Consider the following 21,872-nt stretch of genomic DNA (forward strand, 5'->3'; position numbering starts at 1 on the left):
CCTCGGATTGGGTTCCAGTACCGAAATGGTCAGTGCCAGTTTCCTGTCAAATTGAGTTTCTAGTCTCGGTAGACGTAATAGAGCTAGAGGATTTGCCATGGCATACGGGATGACGATGTGGGCGATTGTCTTGCAGTAGGCGGACGGCGAAATATGTGGAATTGTGCATAAGCCAAGTGAACTTTTGTTTATGAAGGCTCGCGATTCTTACCTTCCGAATATCGCTCGGTAAGTTTGATGTCATTCGTGCTACATTATGTTGTTTCCATTTGCAAACTCCGCAAACCTAAGCTGGTTACGTAACACGTAAAAGGCCCATTCGCCTTCGTAACACGGCTCTTCACTTCACGGGAAACGTCATTGTCGCTTGTCACAAGTGTTCCAAGATAAACAATTTCTTCAACAACTTCAAAAGCATTCCCATCTGAGATTTCCTCAGCACCAACACCAGTAGGCCTACCTCTATTTCTACCTGTAACCATGTACTTCGATTTGCTAGAATCAATGGTCAGGCCTGTACTCGCTGTCTCCCTCTTCAGAGGCACGAAGACATCCTCCACTGACCTGCGATCGATTCCGATAACGTCGATTTTGTCCGCAAAGCCAAGGAGCATATGCGACCATGTGATGATAGCGCCGTTTCTCTGCACGCCAGATCTCCTAATAGAATCCTAGAGTGAAATGTTGTACAGCAAATTCGAAAGTGCGTCTCATTGCTGCAATTCATCTAACCTCACAAACGAGGTTGACATCTCACCTACAATCCGGAGACTTGATTTCGAACATCCAGAGAAACACATATTAGCCTGATTAGTTTTGTTGGAAAACCATGTTCATTCTTTTTCACTGAGCCGTACGCTGCCTTGAAATCAAATAACAGAATGGAGCTCTGGAGCCTCCATGTGAAAGAGAGGGTTGAGGGATTCCATCAGGAGTTTCCCTAGGGATTTCTTGAAAAGTTCTTCCAGGGATTCCATCAGGAGAACTTCAAAAGTTCCGAACATGGGTTATTGTGAGGATTCCATCAAGAATTACTTAAGAGATTCTTCTAGGAATTCCATAAAAATTTCCTCTGAGGATTCTATCAAGAGTTCCTACAGGGATTCCATCAGTGGTTCCTATTAGGTTCAGGAGTTATTCTAGGGAATTAGGCACGATTTCATCCAGGCATTCCATCAGGAGTACTTCTAAACATTCAATCATAAATTCCACGAAGATTCGTTCAGGAGCTTCTTTATGGTTTATTGGTTACACCTAGTGTCCCTCTTGGAATTCCATCGGAATTTCCTCTATGCATTCCATCAAGGGTTCTTTTGGGGATTTCATGAGATTTTCGTCCCGGGATACCATCTAGTATTCCTCCAGTGATTCGATCAGGAGTTCTGAAACTCTTACTTACTTATTTGGCTTTACATCAATTATCTTGATAAAGCCTCGCCAACAATATTTCGCCAATTCCCTCGGTTCATGGCCGCTTCTCTCCATCCTCGACTGTGACCCACGCTCTCCAGGTCCTGGTGTACCTGGTCAATCCACCTAGCTCGCTGCGCCCCACGCCTTCTTGTTCCGACCGGATTCGTGGCGAACACCATCTTTGCAGGATTGTTGTCCGGCATTCTTGCAACATGCCCTGCCCAGCGTATCCTTCCAGCTTTAGCTACCTTCACGATACTGGGTTCGCCGTAGAGTTGAGCGAGCTCGTGGTTCATCCTTCGCCGCCACACGCCGTTCTCCTGCACGCCGCCGAAGATCGTCCTTAGCACTCGGCATTCGAAAACCCCAAGAGCTTGCAAGTCCTCCTCGAGCATAGTCCACGCCTCATGCCCATAGAGGACTACCGGTCTTATGAGCGTTTTGTACATCGTGCATTTGGTGCGGGGGTGAATCTTTCTTGACCGCAGTTTCTTCTGGAGCCCATAGTAGGCACGACTTCCGCTGATGATGCGCCTTCGTATTTCCCGACTAACATTGTTGTCAGCCGTCAGCAAGGATCCAAGGTAGACGAACTAGTCCACCACCTCGAAGGTATCCCCGTCTATCGTAACACTGCTTCCTAGGCGGGCCCTGTCGCGCTCAGTTCCGCCAACCAGCATGTACTTTGTTTTCGACGCATTCACCAGGAGTTCTGAAACTCCTGAAACTAATCTACGGATTCCCTCAGAAGTTTCTCCAGGGATTCTATTCGGAGATAGTTCAGAGATTCCACCTCCATGGACTCTGTCAGGAGTTGCTAAAAGGCTTTCATTAGGCGTTTTTCTCGGGATTTCGTCAGGAATTCCTCCAATGATTCTATCAGGAGTTCCTTCTAAAATATCTTTAGAAATTCTTCCAAGGATTTCTTCACGAGTTCCCCCAGCGATTTCATCAGGAGTTACCCCAGGGATTCTATCAGGAATATCTTTAGGGCTTTCATCAGAGTTCTTCTGGTAATTTCATAAGGAGTTCCTCCAGGGATTCCATCAAGAATTCCTTCTGAGATTTCACCAGAAATTCCTTAAGAAATGAAATCAGGCGTTCCTTGAGGAATTCCTTCAATTTTTCTTCTAGGGATTCTATTAGGAGTTCCATCAGGAATATCATCAGGAGTTCCTAAAGGGATTCTATCAAGAGGATTTTATCAGGAGTCCTTGCAATGGTCAGGAGTTCTCTCTAGAATCTCTTTAGAAATTCCTCCAAGGATTACATCAGGAGTTCCTCCAAGGATTCTATCAGGGATACTATCAGGAGTACCTTTAAGGCTTCCATTAGAGTTCTTCTGGGGATTGGATAAAGAGTTCTTCCAGGGAATCCATCAAGAGTTCTTGCAGAGATTCCACCTGCAATTCCTCCCTCCAAAGATTGTACCAGGAATTCCTTGAGGAATTCTATCAGGACTCCTTCTGGGGATATCATAAGGAACTCTTCTAGGGATTCCATCAGTAGTTCCTCCAGCGATTGCAACTGGAACTACTCAAGGGATTCTATCAATTCCATCAAAAGTTTCTCCAGCGATTCCATCAGCAGTTCCTACATAGATTCCACCTTGAAGTCTTCCAGGCATTCTATCAGAGGTTCCTCTAAGGATTCCATCAGTAGTTATTTTAGGAATTTTACCAGAAATGTCTCCAATGATTCCATCAGGAGCTCCTTCAACAATATCTTTAGGAATTCTTCCAAGGATTTCATCAGGAGTTCCTCCAGGGATTCCGTCAAGAGTTCCTTCTGAGATTTCACCCGTAATTCCTCAATAGATTCTATCAGGAGTTCCTCTAGATATTTTATCTGGAGTTCCTCGAGGAATGTCTTCAATATTTCATCTAGGAGAAATGTCATCAAGAATCATTAGGAGTTCATTTATAGAATCTATCAGAAATATCATCAAGAAACTTATCAGGAATTCCTCGAGAAATTTCATGAGGAGTTCATCTAAGAATTCTATCAGAAGTCATTTCAATGATTCCATCCGGAGTTCCTTCAACAATATCTTTATATTTCTCCAAGGATTCCATCAGGAGTTCCTCAAGGGATTCTATCAGGAATACCTTTAGGGCTACCATTAGAGTTCTTCTGAGGATTTCATCAGGTGTTCATCCAGGGATTCCATCAAGAGTTCCTTCAGAGATTCCACCTAGCATTTCTTCAGAGATTCTATCAGTAGTTCCTCCAGAGATTATATCAGGAGCTCCCCAAGGAATTCCACCAGAATTCCTTCTAAGGATATCATAAGGAATTTCTTTAGGAAATCCTCCAGGGATTCCATCAAGAGTTCCTTCTGAGATTTCACCCGAAATTCATTAAGAAATTCAATCAGGCGTTCCTTGAGGAATTCCTTCATTTTTTCTTCTAGGGATTCCATCAGGAATTTCATCAGGAGTTCCTAAAGGGATTCCATCAAGAGTTCATTCAGGGATTTTATCAGGAGTCCTTCCAATGGTCAGGAGTTCTTTCAAGAATCTCTTTAGAAATTCCTCCAAGGATTACATCAGGAGTTCCAATAGGGATACTATCAGGAGTACCTTTAGGACTTCCATTAGAGTTCTTCTGGGGATTGCATAAAGTGTTCCTCCAGGGAATCCATCAAGAGTTCTTGCAGGGATTCCACCTGCAATTCCTCCCTCCAAAGATTATACCAGGAATTCCTTGAGGAACTCCATCAGGACTCCTTCTGGGGATATCATAAGGAACTCTTCTAGGGATTCCATCAGAAGTTCCTCCAGCGATTGCAACTGGAACTCCTCAAGGGATTCTATCAGGAGTAGCTCTAGCAATTCCATCAAAAGTTTCTCCAGCGATTCCATCAGCAGTTCCTACATAGATTCCACCTTGAAGTCTTCCAGGCATTCTATCAGAGGTTCCTCTAAGGATTCCATCAGTAGTTATTCTAGGAATTTTACCAGAAATTACTCCAATGATTCCATCAGGAGGTCCTTCAACAATATCTTTAGGAATTCCTCCAAGGATTTCATCAGGAGTTCCTCCAGGGATTCCATCAAGAGTTCCTTCTGAGCATTTACCCGTAATTCCTCAGGAGATTCTATCAGGAGTTCCTCTAGAGATTTTATCTGGAGTTCCTCGAGGAATGTCTTCAATCTAGGAGGAATGTCATCAAGAATCATTAGGAGTTCATTTATAGAATCCATCAGAAATATAATCAAGAAACTTATCAAAAATTCCTCGAGAAATTTCATGAGGAGTTCATCTAGGAATTCTATCAGAAGTCATTTCAATGATTCTATCCAGAGTTCCTTCAAAAACATCTTTATATTTCTCCAAGGATTCCATCAGGAGTTCCTCAAGGGATTCTATCGGGAATTCCAATAGGGATTCTATCAGGTACACCTTTAGGGCTACCATTAGAGTTCGTCTGAGGTTTTTTTCAGGAGTTCATCCAGGGATTCCATCAAGAGTTCCTTCAGAGATTCCACCTAGCATTTCTTCAGAGATTCTATCAGGAGTTCCTCCAGAGATTATATCAGGAGTTCCCCAAGGAATTCCACCAGAATTCCATCTAAGGATATCATAAGGAATTTCTTCAGGCATTCTGTCAGGAGTTCCATCAGGAATCTTATCAGGAATTTCTCCAGAGATTCCATCAGGAGTTCCTATAACGATTCCATAAGGAATTCTTAAAGGAATTTCATCATGGATTCCTCCAATGATTTCATCATGAGTTCCTCCAATGATTTCATCTGGAGTTCCTGCAAGAATATTTTCCGGAGTTCCTACAAGAGTTCCATCAGGAGTTTCTCCAGGGATTCCATCAGGAATTCCATCGGGAATGATCATTGATTTCTTCAGAAATTTTAACAGGAGTTCTCATCAAGATTCCATCAGAAGATTCTTCAGAGATTCCACCTGGAACCCCTCCAGGGATTACATCTGAAGTTCTTCTAGGGATTACAAGAAGAATTCCTTCAGGAGTTTCATCAGCATTTTCTTTAGACATTCCACCTCGAATTCCTTCTGGGATTTTATCAAAAGTTTCTGTATGGATTCCATCAGGAGTTGTCCAGAGTCTTTCAACAGAAGTTCTTCCAAGGACTTTATCAGAAGTTCCTCTAGGATTTCCATTAGGCGTTCCTTCAGAGATTCTACCTGGAATTTTTAAAGGAATTCTATCAAGAGTTTCTCTAATGATTCCATCAGGAATTACTCCAGGGATTACATCACAAGTTCTTTTAAGGATTCCATCAGAAGTTTCTCTGGGGATTTCATAAGGAGTTCTCCAATAGATTTCATTGGAAGTTTTTGCAGGGATTCCATCAAAAGTTCTTTCATGGATTCCATTAGAGCGGTTCCATTTGAATTCGAATGTCGGTTTACTTTTGTATTTTTTGATTTGGCTGAAATTTGGCATATGCTTTCTTTATACCCAAAAATGCCTATTTGCATCATCGGTTCGCCATTTTTACCCTAGCGTTACTTTTGAGAAGGGCCTAAGAAAAAAAGCCTTAACAATTTTCAAAAAATTTAAACTCAGAAACTATTTGTCTGATCGGTTTGGTGTCTTCCGTAAAGTTTTAGGTTATTGTTGGAACTATCTGGAAAAAGATATACACAGTAAAAAATTTTTTTTTTATTTCGAAAATAAAGCTTAAAAATCCATTTTCACAAAAATCGTTTTCTTGATTTTTTTTATTTTTTTATGTGTTAAAGTAAACAAAATATGGAGTCATAACTTTTTTGTCCATGATTTCTCCATCTTGACCCACTGTGCAAAAGACTTAATTTTTTGTCTACTTCATCATATAAAAAAATAAAAAAAATCATAAAATACGATTTTTGAGAAAATTGATTTTTAAGCTTTATTTTCGATATATAAAAAATTACAACATTTTTTTACAGTGTATATTTTTTTCCAGATAGTCTCATCAATAACCTAAAACTTTGCGGAAGACACCAAACTGATCGGACAAACCGTTTCTAAGTTATAATTTTTTGAAAATTATTAAGGATTTTTTTCTTAGGCCCTTCTCAAAAGTAACGCTAGAGTCAAAATGGCGAGCCGATGATGCAAAAAGGCATTTCTGGGCATAAAGAAAGCATGTGCAAAATTTCATCCAAATAAAAAAATATAAAAATGAAATTTGCGAAAAAAGTCGTCATTTTCTGTGGAACCGCTCATTAGAAAAGCTTCTAAGATTTCATTATAAAATCCTCTTAGGATTCCATCAGAAGTTCTATCAGGGATTCTATAAGGAATTCTCCTAAAGGTTCCTTCAGGAATTCTTCTACGGTAATTCTTGGTGACATCAGGCTCTTTATTATGAATTCTTCCCGATATTTATTAAAGGATTCCACCCAAATTTTCCTCCAGGGATTTTTCTGTAGAATTCTTCAAGAGATTCATCATCAAAACTCTTCAAGGTAGTCCTCGCGGAATTCCTAGAGGGATTTCTCCCGGTATTAATCAAGGGATACATCCCGAAATTTCTGTAGGAATCAATCCTCAATGAATTCCTCACGCAATATCTCCAAGGATTCTCGAGGTTCATCAGAAATTCCTCCAAGGATTGTATTATAAATTTATTGTAATGATTTCATTTCCGGAATTACTCAGGAGATTCCTTCCGGAGTTTCTCGAAGGATTCCTCGCTGAATTCATCAAGGGATTCCTCCCGGATTTTCTTTAAGGAGTCAATCCCGGAAATCTTCGAGGGATTGCACTGGATTTTTCAAGGAGGAACTTGATGAATCCTTGGATAAATTCTGGGTAGAATTTGTTTAGAAATTCCTGAAGTTTCGCTGGAGGAATTCTTAAATAAGTCATTGGAGGATTTTTTGTTAAAATTCATGAGGAAAGCATTGGAAGAATCACTGGAGAAATCCATTGGGAAGATTTTGTGTAGATCCTTGGAGAAATCTGTAGAAAAATAACTTGAAAGAATCGCTGAAGAAATTCCTGGTGGATTTTCTAAACTAACTCCTTGTGGAGTTTGAGGGGAAATCCTTGGAGCAAGCCCTGAAAATGATCCTGGTGAAATCCTTGGGGGAATTTCTGGTGATGAATTTATTGAGGTACCCCTAAAGAAATATCTGAAAGAATTTGTGATGTGATTTCTGGGCAACGCGTGATCGAACCCCTGAAACTATCTTCTAGAGTAGTTTATTAATTAATCTTTGAAGAAATTGTTATAACAAGCTCTGGCAGCCTTACTGAAGAAATTACTTGGAGATTTTTTGGACAAATCTTTGAAGGAATCAGTGGAAGAAATCCACAATAATTTGTAGAGAAACCTTTGAAGGAATTTCGGGAAAAATACCACCCAAAGGTATGCTTGAAGAATTTTCCCCGGAGGAATTTCTGGTTGAATCTGTGGATTTGAAGATTTTTTGGTGGAATCCTGAGTATAACACATGGATTCCTGGAAAAAAAACTTCAGAGTAAATAACTAGAGGAAACCACTGAAAACTTCTGGATAGAATGTTTGAAAAAAAAAAATCCATAGCCATATCAATGACTGCTCAGAATATTCAGCTAAAGAGACCCCTCATAATTTCAGAGCTTTGCCGGAATATTTCGTACGAATTAAAACTGGAATTCCTCATTAATATACACATCTTCCGGTTCTTAAATGTTGATTTTTTTCTACTATTTTTTGACAATAATCGCAGTAAGGAAGAGCAGAACTTTCTTACTGCGATTACTGTCAAAAAACGTAGAAAGCTTCTACCCCACAGCCACAGCATTCAAAAAAAAAAAAAAAATACAATCACATCGTGTTGCTGCAACCAACCTTGACAGTTGATCAAACGGTTACATCAATGTAAATTGGTTTGACTAAAAAGGGAGCGGAGTCAATGTTGGTCAAATCGTCTGAGCGTCTGTGGGCTGCATTATGCAGCCCACAGACGCTCAGACAGTTTGATTAACTTTGACTCCGCCCCCAAGTTAGTCAAACCGATTTATGTTGCTGCAACCGTCTTACCAACTGTCAAAGTTCGTTGCAGCAACATCATATTTCTTCGCATGTTTTGAATGCTCTCGGCAAGTCTAGCTAATATGTGATTGTTTTTTTTTTTATTTCTGTGGGTGTGGGGATAAATATTTTTACGGCAGTAATCGTAGTGGAGAAGAGTAGAACATTTAGAATTTAAGTACCGGAAAAATTGATATTGAAAAGGGATTCCAATTATAATTTGCACGAATTATTCCGGCAGAACTCTAAAATTATGAGGGATCTCTGTCGGGGATTATTGTGAACAGTCATTGATATGAGAATGGCTATGGTAATTTCTTCAAAGATTCTATCCAGAGTCCTTAGTGGTTTCCTTTAATTATTCTATGTTGAAGTCTTTCCAGAAAACCATTGGTTATACTAGGGATTCTACCAGAAATTTTATCAACAATTCCTCCAGAAATTTATCCAAAGATTTACCCAGAAATTCCTTCGGGGAAAATTCTTCAGGCATACGTTCAGGTGGTTTTCTTCCAGAGGTTTCTTAAAAGGTTCCTCTACTAATTATTCGGGATTTCCTCCAATGATTCTTTCAAAGATAAAAAATCCTCAAGTGATTTCTTCAGTAATTTTTTAGAGTTTACTTCAAGGCTGACTCCAAGAACTCATCCGGAGATTGCTATAACAATTTTTCAAAGATACCTTTGGGAATGTCTCTTATATCCAAGGATTCTATCATTATTCAGGAATAAAATAACGAATTCTTGATACTTCTCAACAAATATATCACCAGAAATTCCCATAACGATTTCACCAGAACTTTTTTTAGGGTTTCTCTTAGGACTTCTCCTTAAAATCCACCGAAAGGAATTTCTTCAGTGATTCGTTCTTGTATTTTTTTCTACAGAGTCCTTCAGAGATTTATCCAAAAACTTCCCAACTTATTCATCCAATGCTTCCTTCGAGAACTCCACCAAAATATCCTCAGAAGACTTATTTAGGAATTCCTCAAGCGAAACTTTAAGAAATTTTGTACAGATTCTATAAGGGTTTTTTCCTGCGCTTCCACCGAAAATTCCTCTAGAAATTTTTAGAGAGTTTGCCCAATGAATAACCAACCCTCCCCTTCAAGAAATTATGAAGGGAATTCCAGAGATTCCTTCCAGCATTTCTTGGAGGATTTTTTCCAAGGAATCCACCAGGAATTACCTTAGAAAGTTCTTCCAGACATGTATTAAGTAATTTTCCCAGGGAATTTCTCCAGTGTTTTCCTTAGTGACTCCTCCAAGGATTTCACAATAAATTATTCCATGTTTTTTTTTCGGAAATTTTCCAAAAAATACTTCAAGGGATTCAACCTGAAGGCATTCAGAGAAATGCTTTGTACAACCCTCTGAGTAAGTATCAGTGGAATTCATGGAGGAATATTCATTTAGAATTTTGAAGTTGTCTTCTGAACTTGTGGATTTTTTTGATTGATACCCTAGAGGAATTTCTAATAATCCTGAAAAATTCCAAAAATAGAAATCATAGTAAAAGCATTGAAGTATTTTTTGGTAGAACTCCTGGCAAAATTTCATAAAAAACTCCACTCTCGAAAAATTCCGAAAGAAATAGTTAGAGAAAATACTGATGAAGTCTCTGAAGGAACTGAAGGATTTTTTTTTTTCTAGAATGTATCGGGAAAATATTGGTGAAGTTTCTGGAAGAATTTTTAGTGGAACCCCTTTGAGAATCCAATCCATGGCTGAACCTCGGGGATCTCTAGAGGAAATCCTAGCGAAATTTTCGAAGCAATTCCTGGTGGATTCACTGAAGGAATTCTCAGAGGATTTCCTTTTTTGAATCCTAGGAGGAACGCCTCATAGACTTACTTGAGGATATACTGGTGGATTCCCAAATTACTTGTGAAATCTTTATAAGAATTTGTTGGTCAAATTGCTGAATTAATTCTTGAAAACCCCCAAGAATCTCTGGAGATATTCCGTGAGAAATTCCTTGGGAAATCCCCGATAGAATCTCTAGAGTAATTCCGCTGATGAAATCCTTATGAGGAATTTCCAGTAAAATCTTAGGAGGAATTCTTGATGACTCTTAAGGATTCTTGGAGATATTTATTCATTGAAGAATTTCGGGAGGCATCTCTTGCTTAATTCCGGGAGGTTCTTCTTTAAAGAATTTCTGGAGGAATCCCTTGAAAAATTCTCTAATTACAGAAGGAATCAGTAGTAAATAGCCTGATGGAACGTAGCATAACCCTAGAGGAATTCCTAAAGGAATCTTAAGCAGAATTCCTGATAGAATTTCAAACAGAACTTCTGATGGAACCCCAGCAGGTGTTCTTGATAGAGTCCCACAAGGATTTTGTAATGAAATCTAAGAAGTATGTCAAAGGAAATTCATGGGAAGAAAATAATCCTTGATATAATCTCTAGAGAAATTCCAAGTGCAATCTCCGAAGGAACTCCTGATGGAATGCCTAAAGAAACTTCTGAAAGAACCCCTGTAGGAATTCCAGGTGGAATCTTTGAAGGAGCTCTTGATGGAATTCCTACAGAAACTTTTGATATAATCCCTCGAAGGAATTCTAGGTGGAATATCTAAAGGAACTTCTAATGAAATCCTTGAAGGAACTCCTGATGAAATCCGTAAAAGAACGCCAAATGCATTCCCCAGAAGAACCCATAATGTAATCCCTAGAAGAACTTAATATGTAATCCTTATAGGAGTTCCAGGTGGAATCTCTGAAGAAACTTCTGATGTAATTTCTAGAGGAACTCTTGAAGGAATCTCTATAGGAACTCCTCATAAATCCCTGGAGGAATACCTGAAGAGATTCCTGATGATAGAATAACTCTTTATATGAGAAATCCTGATGAAATTTCTCGAGGAACTCCCGTTATAATCTCTTGAGGAACTTTTGATAGAATTTCTGGAAGAATCCAAGATGGAATCTCAAGAGGAGCTATTAATGAAATCCTGATGAAATCTCCAGAAGTACTCTGATGAAATCCTTAAAGGTACTTCTGATAGAATTCCTATAGGATTCATTGGAGGGATTCCCAACAAACATTTTCGTTGAATAAGAATTGAACAAATCACTCTCAAGCATACTTTGGCTGAATAAACGGTTATTCAACTACTAATGTTACTTGGGTTCCTAGAGATATTATTGAAGGAATTCCAGATGGAAACATTGGAGGAACTCCTGATGAAATCCCTTGAAGAGCTCCTGATGGAATACCTACGGAAACTCCTGATGACCTGATGCCCTGATCCCTGATGAAACTCCTGATGGAATCCCTGGAGAAATTCCTGATAAGATTCCTGATGGAACTGCTGATAAAATCCATAGAGGAATTGCTTATGATTCCTGATAGAATTCCTCGAGGGACTCCTGATACAATCTCTAGAGGAAATCCTGACTCTCAGAGGTACTCCTGATAGAATCCCTTTAGGAACTCCTGGTGGAATCCCTGGAGGATTTCCTTGGAGGAATTCCCAAAGATATTATTGATGGAACTCCTGATGAAATACCTAGAAGAACTCATGTTTTAATCCCTTGAGGAGCTCCTGATAGAATCACTGCAGGAATTTCAGGTGGAATCTCTGAAGGAACTCCTGGTTGAATCCTTGGAAAAACTTCTCATAGAATTGCTAGAGGAACTCCAGATGGAATTCCTAGAGGAGTTCCAGATGTAATTCCTGAATGAACTCCTGATGGAATCCCTGGCAGAATTCCAGATGTAATCCCTGAAGGAACTCCCGATGAAATCCGTAAAAAACATCATCAAACATAAAAAAACTCATGATGGAATCTCAAGAGGATCTTCCGATGGAATCCCTAGAGAAATTCCTAATGGAAACCTTGATAGAACTGATGATGTGATTTGAATGATTGAATCTGTATAAGTACCTCTAATGGAATACCTGGAGAAAATTTTGTTGGAGTTCCTGGTAAAATCTCTGATGGAATTCTTGGTGTAAACCTTACAATAACTTCTGATTGAAACTTTCCTGATGAAATCCTTGGAAGAACTTTAAAAGGAATCTCCACCTGGATGAATTCCTGGTTAAATTTCTGATTGATTTCTTGTAGGAATTCCTGGTACAATCCCTGGAGGAATTCCGTATTGAACTTTTGATGGAATCAACGGTGTATTTGCTAAAGAAATAGTTTGAAGATTGTGAGTAAACGCCAGTGGAATATACAGAAACAACACAAGAGCGCACATTTGCTAGATCACCATGTCGTTGACGCTGTTTAAATTCACGCATTTTGATTTGCCACGGGATGTTGAAGCTTCAATTTGACATGCTGACGACAATGTTCGTGCAACATCACTACAGACGGTACGATCAGTTCGTCAAACATTTGGCTCCGCCCACCGGTGGTTTGAGCAAAATCAAACTCATTTGATTTTGGCCGACAGATTCGCCAACCGTCAAATCGGTTTCACAAACTGTCAGATTGGTTCGTCAAGCAGCATCCCACACGGTCAAACATAGCACCAACATGAGCACCAACCTGGGGGGCGGAGTCAATGTTGGTCAAACCGTCTGAGCGTCTGTGGGGTGCATTAGATGGAATAAAAAATACCTAGTAGGATCAACAAAAATCACGGGAAACGTGTCAAGTCAAACGTTTGCCGAAAAGATGCTGATCAGACATACACTCTGTTCCTTCGAGTTGAAAAGCTGGAACAGTGGGGGAATATTCCTCCTTCATGCTCCAGATATAGGAGCCGAAATGAAAGAAGCCACGAAAAATGGAAAATTGGTAAATTTGTTGATTGCATCGCATTGACCAATGGAGATGGTGACCAAAAATGCTTCCATTGATGGTTGTGATGATGATGATGATGATGAGGATTGCGATGACGACGAAGAATGTGACTTTCATTTTTATGATTTCTGATGGGTGTTCTTGGTTCGTAGCCATACCTATCATCAAAATTGCTCAAAGGGATTTCAGTTTAGTTATTGATCGCCTAAGCTTCGATAAAAATCATGTACCTGAATGCAAGGCGTTTATCATACGAATTTATTTCTATTATGTCTTTTATGTCTTTAATGTGATTGTTACCGAGCAGACACTTCCATTTAATCCGATTTTGCAGCATTTGGCCCCTCCAATTATGTTCAAACTTTATTCTCTCAAAGAACAAAGTGATAAAAAATAAAAGCGAATCAAACTTTCTTCATATCTCATCTGCAGCTTGCCTCGGCAATTCCATGAATAAATCGGGAAATTTTTCCAATAGACATGTATATTAGAGTGGTTCAAAAAATCGTTTTTGCTCCACACCGCGCACTCGATTCTAGTTCAAATTTTGAGTGTCCTCCCAAAATTTGAACTCATTTGGATGAAAACTGAGACTGCACAAGCCCTTTAAAGTTTATATGGGAATTACTATGAGAAAAGCAACCAACTCATTTAATCGGTCATAGTGCTTGCCCATGTGCTTTTGGGGATTAGAGCTACGTTGATACTATGAGATACATTCATCAGCTACAACTTTGCCGAAGACCGTTTTCAAATCGGATGCCTCAGTAATTAGTTATTGATTTATATCCAGTCCCAAATTCTTCAGCAGTGCTCATTTAACTTCTGAACAGGCAACATTGCTGCACCTGGCGCGAAAGATAGCACGCACAAATCATGGCTACTATGTTCTACTGCATATATCCAGTGATGCCTGCAGAACAGTCCAATAATTATAGCCAAAGTTTTACAACTCATTCAAAAATCAGTAACTAATTACTGGGGCGTTCGATTAGAAAACGGTCTTCGGCAAAGTTGTAGCTGATGAATGTATCTCATAGTATCAACGTAGCTCTAATCCCCAAAAGCACTAGGCAAGCACTATGACCGATTGAATGAATTGGTTGAATTTCTCATAGTAATTCCCATATAAACTTTAAAGGGCTTGTGCAGTCTCAGTTTTCATCCAAATGAGCTCAAATTTTGGGAGGACACTCAGAATTTGATCTAGAATCGAATGAGCGGTGTGGAGCAAAAACGATTTTTTGAACCACTCTAATGTATATGAATACGACGTGCCAATCCCCATCTGACTCGTGTGTTCCAGAATCACTAATGACCGGCTTCCATACCATCGTCTTTGGTCGATTCCAAGGACAACGGAACCGCTTTTTTTCCAAAGCAGGAGTTCCCGAAAGGGCACCGTTGTTCGTTTGGAGAAAATGTGAGTTGTTCACTTGTTCGAGTCAAGTTGGTGCTACCAGACAGAATGCATAAACCTGTCAAAAGTAATATCTTTCTTTTTAACGACCTTGTACGGAATACGTGCGTGGTGGCGGTCTCAGTTGTGCACGTTTCAACTCAGATTTTCAACTGGCCGTAGGATCTTGTTAATGCTACATTAAATACATAGTTTTGAATCTCGATATCGAGTAAAAGAACCTTGGTAAAAGTTGGTTTTCATGGCTACCTCGATGACCCGTTGCACTGGTTTTGTGTTCGTTAAATCAATACCTCCCTAACTTGATGGTCCTTTCAATATCGAGTTGACCGCAACAAAAATCACTACGATCCGTTATACGCTTCATGTTGAACATACTGTGATTATTTGCTGATAACATCAAAAGATACGCTAAGATGTCAGTTGACATGCAAGTTGATTCTTGACAGGCACTGTTACAAACCCCAACACACCCTGAACTAATCCAAGAGCCCCAGTAAATTTTCCATGACCTACTAGATACAGTGGCTCAATTTCATATTCGTACACGATACTGATTCCACATCAAGTTAGTAAAAAACTATTAAATGAAGTATTGAGCTACAAATACTTTATCCACATTGAAGGTAATAGGTGTCATCTATTGTTTGCCAATCACAAAATGTTTCCATTTACATTCATCTTTGGATTAATAGAAAAGTATTGAATTGATGTCTAAAATTCACCCAATTCCATATTCGTACACCTACCAAAATTCAAACGCACAACGTTCAAAACTAAATTTAGAAGCTCTATTTGATTACTGAAGTGCTTTATTGTGATGTTCAGATGTAGTGAAATACATTTGGACAATTTATTAGTGGACATATATAAAATTTAGGTAAAATTATGAGAAATGCCAGTTTTCCAATGATTTTTGCTATAAAATCCAATAATTCGAACAATTACGTTTATTTTTGTCATTGGATCCAATCTATAGATTATACTCGTAAGCTCTGATAGAAATTTAGTTGAAATATATACACTTTACAGAAATCATAAACAGTTTTTATCCCTTTTGAGTTCAGAAAATTGTTGTGCCATAAGTTCAAAACTCTTCTAAAATGATATTTTTAATCAATGTAAACCAAATTTTTATTCTAAACAACAGGTAAATGTTAAATTCGAATTTGTCTGTAAAAATAATTCGAACTACGAACTTCGTTTTACAATAAAGTACCCTAAACTACGCTGTACATACCTCCACATAATTGATGTCATCGTAATATTCAATTATCTTTGAAATAATATTTAAATTATATTAAAAAATAATACCCTATTTTGCAATTTATTGATTTTATAAGAAAAATACAAAATAACTTGAATGAGCAGAAAGCATTGATACACTATTTAATAGAATATATCCTGTTGTTTTCATCATTTTAAAAACACGTTTGTGTTGCGGTTATGGCAATAATATTTATTCTATAAATCTCTATAATCATGTTTGGTAGTAAAATGTAAATTAAAAATGATAATTATGCAATGTTTTGATAGGAACATTAACTATGGATTATGTATATACATTCAGGAGCCAAACATAAAGAAATTGACTAAAATTTTTGGTTTTGGATTTGTTATAAATGTTATATTACCTAAGATTCAAAAGTATAAGCTGTCGATATCCACTCTTAGCAACTCTAAAACTGATTATAATTTTTTGAAACTTGTGCAATATTCGCAATTATCATTCTTAAGGAAGTGATGATGAAAAAAAATGCAATTTATTGTTCGACTTACCGAATATTTTAGCAAAAAACATGGGAAAACTGGTATTTTTCTTAAATTTACTTAAGTTTCAAATATATCCGTTTATAAATTTTCCAAATGTATTCTACTGCATCTGAACAACACAACGAAGAGCTTAAGTAGTCATCTAGTCCATTAAAAATTAGTTTTGAATGCTGTACATTTCTTTTTTGTTAGGTGTACGAATATGGAATTGGGTCAATTATAGACACAATCTCAATACTTTTCCATTATTCCAAAGATTTAAGCAAATGAATACAGTTTGTCATTGCCAAACAATAGATGACACCTATAACCTTCATTATTGATAAAGTATATCGAAGTCCATGCACCATTTAATAGTTTTATACCAACTTGATATGAAAACAGTGCCCCGTACGAAAATGAAATTGAGCCACTGTAGATACACATTCACATTCTGCTTGAAGCCAGTATCTGTCAGTGTCGAAACGTGCTGGAAACAAAACATCTGGAAACATCTTATTTTGTTTGACTAGGACCTGGGGAAATGGATCTCTTCTTATCTTGTCACTGCTCTCATCCAGCACTCAAAGTGGTTACGGGGGTAGAGGAGCTCGTAGCGAAGAAATGTGAATATTTACCGAGCAAGGTGTCTTTCAACAAGCGCAATCGGATGTTTGGTTTTCGGTCGGTGACCCTCCCGAGTAAAAGCTTTGCTTGAGATTTGGAGAGATGGTTGCAAAGCTTGCTTTGTTAAACCATAGACAAACTTCATTCATCGATAATTTCAATTTCGCGATGTTTCAAACATCACCACCAGAGGCGCTCGTATCTTTTTTCTTCGTGTTTGACGTTTTACACTAGCGCCATCTGCAGTATTTCGTGCAATATGCTCACAAGATGTTGGTATTGTGAATTGAGCGATGTTACGTCTGTTTGCTGTGGATGTACCTATGGCTGTGTGTTTCAAGGTGATGACGTTTCCGTCAGTCACTGGAAATGAACATTCGTTGAAACGGAATGACGGCCAACGAAAATTGAATTTCACTCTAAGGAATCTCAACAGTGTAACTTTTCAAGACAAAATATTCAATGGCAGATATTTTCTGACGCAAAATCGTAAACAAGTATCATGTCAAACATAAAGTTTCCCAACTACTTCATGTTGACCAACTCTCAACAGATTCATAATTAAGATTCTATTACAGCAGACCAGCAGTATTGTCGCGATGAGATGGGGCAAATCCAAGCAACCTGTAAAAACTTTGCCGCCCCATAGCAACTGGTTTGTGCTCCGGAAATCTGTTCAACGTTCAAAACCGGCTGCCTTGCGTCTGTCAAGGTGGGGCACGGTGTGTCTACAATCGTTAATAACGGAAAAAATGACAATAATTCTGCATCCAACATTCGCAAGATGTGGTATCCTAGCATCCTCTCCGTGAATTTAACAATGTTTCTACGAAGGAAAGATAGTTATGGTAATTTCAGAATGTACAGCCCTGTAAAGAAATATTGTTATAAGTGAAAAACGTCTCACCAAGCCATAAATAATCACGGAGATTTGCAATCTCTCTCTCTCTCTCTCTCTCTCTCTCTCTCTCTCTCTCTCTCTCTCTCTCTCTCTCTCTCTCTCTCTCTCTCTCTCTCTCTCTCTCTCTCTCTCTCTCTCTCTCTCTCTCTCTCTCTCTCTCTCTCTCTCTCTCTCTCTCTCTCTCTCTCTCTCTCTCTCTCTCTCTCTCTCTCTCTCTCTCTCTCTCTCTCTCTCTCTCTCTCTCTCTCTCTCTCTCTCTCTCTCTCTCTCTCTCTCTCTCTCTCTCTCTCTCTCTCTCTCTCTCTCTCTCTCTCTCTCTCTCTCTCTCTCTCTCTCTCTCAGCGACATCGTTAACGCAGCCACCTCATCAGCGAGAACGGCCATCCCACCCCTGGATACAAGATTACACCTGCCCATTAGAGTGGTGCAAATTTTGAAATTTTGGCTCCCCTTTACTCTAACGATTTTTCTTATGGTAAATTGCATCTTCCCAAAGTTTGAAGCGATTAGGAAGAAAATTGTTTGTGCACACGCCATTTGAAGTTTATATGGAAATTACTATGAAAAACGCCAACCTTTTGTGTTCAGCCCTCTATCTCATCCTCATAATATTTTATGGAAAAGTGAATAACCTCTATTCATGTTAAATCTTTTCAGCTACAACTTTGCCGAAGACCACATTTCGATTGGACTTCAGGATAAATTGCTATTCATAATCATAAAGTGGTGCTATTGCTATTGCTATTCATAATCATAAACTGCTTGGCAGGCAACAGTGGTGCTAATCTGGGCTACTATGTTCTACGGCAAAAAAGCAGTGTTGCTCTAAAAGTAATTGAATGATCATCTCAGCATGATCTACACTATTTTATCAATAATAACAAATTATCCTTACATCCAATCAAAATGTGGTCTTCGGTCCATAGTAATTTCCATATAAACTTCAAATTCCGTGTGCACAACCCAATTTTTTTCCAAATCACTTCAAATTTTGGGAGAATGATTTTTATCATAATTCACATTTTTTAAGCATAGGGGAGCAGAAATTTCAAAATTTGCATCAGTCTACTGCCCATACTCCAGGGACAGTCATCTTTAGCTTGGTCCCTGGGTATTGTGGTATTTAAGGAAACGTGGTAGCAGACTTATTAGCTGGTATGGGACACCAAATGCCTCGCTTTACTCTCTTTGTTGCACCCCCAGACGTAAAACGCTGGGTTGCTAAATCCGCCAGGAGCTACTAGGCCTAATAGTGGTATCAAAATAGCTTTGGAAGATAAAGGGGGATACCTCCAGCAAGTTATTTCACGCCGTAGGACCGAATATACCCTTTTGTCTACAATTTTGATGTTAGATCTTTCCACCAACAATGTGATCATTGCGGTGTATACAACTCAGCAGAACATGCAATTTTCCACTACTTTATATACGGCAGCATCCGCGATGCCCCCGCAAACGATCCCGCTTCTTTGGCGGTCCTAATTTGCTTTCTTAAGTAAGCCTGACTCTACTCCCGTACGTAACGATTCTACAACCCGAACCAATGCACTATTGGAAAAGTGGTGGCCAAAAATCGAAAAATTGACTTGCTTTGAATGACAAGATTCACAAAATTTCAGCCCTCTGTGATGAAAACCCACAGCGTCACAGACATCAGAGTTAGAGTTAAGGCCCAAACGCAATGATAGCGGAACGGCAACGGAAAGCGGAACCGGTTCACCAGCATGAATCACACCATTACGACTGAGCTGTCAACGAACTGAAGTGGGCCAACACTGAGTCGACATGCATATTATAGTTCATGCTGGCGAACCGGTTCCGCTTTCCGTTGCCGTTCCGCTATCATTACGTTTGGGCCTTTAGTATAGAAGTTCAAACTTTCAAGAGCACGGATCTGGAGAACCGAACAACTCAACAAATAACGGTCCAATTTTAGAATTTATTACACCGTTAGAAAGGTAATTGTCTAAGCTTTAAATGTACATTGTAGAGGGTACACGGTTAACTAAAATTAGTAAAAAATGGGCAATTATTGAGAAAAAAATTGTTTGCCTTAGTTGGACTATACTTTTCGAGCAGGGCCGAGAAGTCTCAACGTGCAATACCTAGTCATTTAATCTAAAAAAAAGAAGATAATTGTTTGTGATAATATGGAACATAGCAACATCCTGTTACTTTTCGGTCCAAAAGAATCTCCAATATTAAATGCAAAAATAAGCATTTGAATATCATATTCTTAAGGCCCAAACGCAATGAAAGCGGAACGGCAACGGAAAGCGGAACCGGTCCGCCAGGATGAACTATAACATGCTAGTCGACTCAGTGTTGGTTCACTTTCATTCGTTGACAGCTCAGTCGAGATGATGTGATTCATGCTGGCGAACCGGTTCCGCATTCCGTTGCCGTTCCGCTATCATTGCGTTTGGGCCTTTACTGAGAAGACGTGTAACTTTTCCGCAAATCTTCACATCAATTTGTCCATCTAATCAAATTGCAAATTGTATGTAATGTTTAGCTTTTCGGTAGTTGTTAAACTTCCACTCGGCTGGTTAGCCGTAAACCATGATTCATAATTAAAAACATGCATTTTAATATGTCAGGACTGTCGTAACTTTCCGATCGGCATTTGCTGAATCTGCAATTTTGCCAGATCAAACTATTCGCCATAATCCGCTACCAAACAAAAAAAATCAACTTTTAAAAGCACGTCTGATCGTGCCAACAATTACCAACAGAATGATTTTACAACTCGTATAAAAAGGGCTACGAAACTTGGCCGAACGAACGCGTTCGTTTCAGTCCTCGTTTTTTACCATTCGTGTGTTTTCTCTATTTTTCGTATGAATTTTCGCTCTCAAATTTTCATGCTGTGCTGAGATATCCGTTTATGCGTGAACGGGTTCTGCTATAAAATCCAACACGCCTACAATTTTCTATTCAATTTATTATATTTATTTTTTCTGAAATGCAACACATCTACTACAAAGGCAAACTATAATTTTGATCTTGCCCCCAAGAACGACTACTTAAAAAGTTTAAGTACATAGCACAACATTTTCACAATGCGTGAAAAAAGGCTCACCTCAAACAAGAGTGCTTTGAGAAATACTAAATTGGCTCGACGGTCATTTGAAACTTGCAGAGTACATCGCAGAAACACCTTCATCGTCAACTGGCCGTGGATGTCTACAAAAACAATTTGATGAACTTAGCAATAGAAGTAAGGGAAGAAAAACTGATTAAATGTTTGCCGGTAATGTTGACACTATAGAAAAGGCTCTAGTAGAAGGAATTCGAAGATCTTGACAGCTCTGAAATTTTAAACACTGAAGGCAACGCACTAGACGAATTAATGGAAGATGTTGAAGAACTGGGTGATGATTTAGTGAAAGAGTGTAGTAGTTATGAGAAGTGCAAGAAAAAATGGAATGGACAAAGATAGAAATGAGTGGTTCCACGCCGTTTCGCAAACCTGATTATTATTGTATTTTTTGAATCGCCTGAAAATTTGCATACAGGTTCTTTATGACCAAAAATGCCATTATGCACTTTCAGACCGCCATTTTGAACCTCGCCTTATTTTTGAGAAGGGCGTATCGGAAAATGTCCGATCGATTTGAGATCTTCTACAAAGTTGTAGGTATTGCTTAGGACTACAGTCAAACCTCCATGAGTCGATATTGAAGGGACCATTGACTCATGGAAATATCGAGTCACGGAACAGCAATGCTATGGAAAGCTGTTTGAGGGGACCATCTTAGTAACCATGAAATTTGATTTTTAGTATGGTTCCATGAGTCGATATCGAGTAATGGAACTGGGGACGGACCTGGTGTAGTGGTTAGAACACTTGCCTCTCACGCCGAGGACCTGGGATCGAATCCCATCCCCGACATAGTTACTTATGACGTAAAAAGTTATAGTGACGACTTCCTTCGGAAGGGAAGTAAAGCCGTTGGTCCCGAGATGAACTAGCCCAGGGCTAAAAATCTCGTTAATAAAGTCAAA

Source organism: Aedes aegypti, chromosome 1 (genome assembly GCF_002204515.2).
Source record: "Aedes aegypti strain LVP_AGWG chromosome 1, AaegL5.0 Primary Assembly, whole genome shotgun sequence".
NCBI lineage: Eukaryota > Metazoa > Arthropoda > Insecta > Diptera > Culicidae > Aedes > Aedes aegypti.